Below are 2500 nucleotides of genomic sequence, written 5' to 3' on the forward strand. Positions count from 1 at the left end.
TTTGTGTATAATGGACGTATCATTACCCATCAAACAAGTCCGAGAGTGAGGTTGCCAAACGCATCGTCGGCATCACATGCTGACGCGCACGCTACAACCACAAGATGGTGTAGCACACTTGGTAGAGTTGAGCGAAAGCAACTCTTTCAAAGGGATACACATACCACTGCCTCGGCGAAGGTCAGTAAAGATGCACACTTTGGTAGTACCGGGTACCTTATACACTGACTGATTGTCGTGTCACAACGGGGTGATCGACAGTCGCACTTTGGCGTGCTCGGCTCCGCAACCGTCGGGGCCGTGGGCGCCTGCAGTGTGGTACTAGGGAAGCAGAGTTGTGTGTTGGTTTGTGTATAATGGACATATCATTACCCATCAAACAAGTCCGGGAGTGAGGTTGCCAAACGCATCGTCGGCATCACATGCTGACGCGCACGCTACAACCACAAGATGGTGTAGCACACTTGGTAGAGTTGAGCGAAAGCAACTCTTTCAAAGGGATACACATACCACTGCCTCGGCGCAGGTCAGTAAAGACGCACACTTTGGCAGTACCGGGTACCTTATACACTGACTGATTGTCGTGTCACAACGGGGTGATCGACAGTCGCACTTTGGCGTGCTCGGCTCCGCAACCGTCGGGGCCGTGGGCGCCTGCAGTGTGGTACTAGGGAATCAGAGTTGTGTGTTGGTTTGTGTATAATGGACATATCATTACCGATCAAACAAGTCCGGGAGTGAGGTTGCCAAACGCATCGTCGGCATCACATGCTGACGCGCACGCTACAACCACAAGATGGTGTAGCACACTTGGTAGAGTTGAGCGAAAGCAACTCTTTCAAAGGGATACACATACCACTGCCTCGGCGAAGGTCAGTAAAGATGCACACTTTGGTAGTACCGGGTACCTTATACACTGACTGATTGTCGTGTCACAACGGGGTGATCGACAGTCGCACTTTGGCGTGCTCGGCTCCGCATCCGTCGGGGCCGTGGGCGCCTGCAGTGTGGTACTAGGGAAGCAGAGTTGTGTGTTGGTATGTGTATAATGGACATATCATTACCGATCAAACAAGTCCGAGAGTGAGGTTGCCAAACGCATCGTCGGCATCACATGCTGACGCGCACGCTACAACCACAAGATGGTGTAGCACACTTGGTAGAGTTGAGCGAAAGCAACTCTTTCAAAGGGATACACATACCACTGCCTCGGCGAAGGTCAGTAAAGATGCACACCAGAGGGAACCAGAGTTGTGTGTTGGTTTGTGTATAATGGACATATCATTACCCATCAAACAAGTCCGAGAGTGAGGTTGCCAAACGCATCGTCGGCATCACATGCTGACGCGCACGCTACAACCACAAGATGGTGTAGCACACTTGGTAGAGTTGAGCGAAAGCAACTCTTTCAAAGGGATACACATACCACTGCCTCGGCGAAGGTCAGTAAAGATGCACACTTTGGTAGTACCGGGTACCTTATACACTGACTGATTGTCGTGTCACAACGGGGTGATCGACAGTCGCACTTTGGCGTGCTCGGCTCCGCATCCGTCGGGGCCGTGGGCGCCTGCAGTGTGTGGTACTAGGGAACCAGAGTTGTGTGTTGGTATGTGTATAATGGACATATCATTACCCATCAAACAAGTCCGAGAGTGAGGTTGCCAAACGCATCGTCGGCATCACATGCTGACGCGCACGCTACAACCACAAGATGGTGTAGCACACTTGGTAGAGTTGAGCGAAAGCAACTCTTTCAAAGGGATACACATACCACTGCCTCGGCGAAGGTCAGTAAAGATGCACACCAGAGGGAACCAGAGTTGTGTGTTGGTTTGTGTATAATGGACATATCATTACCCATCAAACAAGTCCGAGAGTGAGGTTGCCAAACGCATCGTCGGCATCACATGCTGACGCGCACGCTACAACCACAAGATGGTGTAGCACACTTGGTAGAGTTGAGCGAAAGCAACTCTTTCAAAGGGATACACATACCACTGCCTCGGCGAAGGTCAGTAAAGATGCACACTTTGGTAGTACCGGGTACCTTATACACTGACTGATTGTCGTGTCACAACGGGGTGATCGACAGTCGCACTTTGGCGTGCTCGGCTCCGCATCCGTCGGGGCCGTGGGCGCCTGCAGTGTGGTACTAGGGAACCAGAGTTGTGTGTTGGTATGTGTATAATGGACATATCATTACCCATCAAACAAGTCCGAGAGTGAGGTTGCCAAACGCATCGTCGGCATCACATGCTGACGCGCACGCTACAACCACAAGATGGTGTAGCACACTTGGTAGAGTTGAGCGAAAGCAACTCTTTCAAAGGGATACACATACCACTGCCTCGGCGAAGGTCAGTAAAGATGCACACTTTGGTAGTACCGGGTACCTTATACACTGACTGATTGTCGTGTCACAACGGGGTGATCGACAGTCGCACTTTGGCGTGCTCGGCTCCGCATCCGTCGGGGCCGTGGGCGCCTGCAGTGTGGT

The sequence above is a fragment of the Anopheles stephensi genome, unplaced genomic scaffold (assembly GCF_013141755.1).
Source record: "Anopheles stephensi strain Indian unplaced genomic scaffold, UCI_ANSTEP_V1.0 ucontig444, whole genome shotgun sequence".
Lineage (NCBI taxonomy): Eukaryota > Metazoa > Arthropoda > Insecta > Diptera > Culicidae > Anopheles > Anopheles stephensi.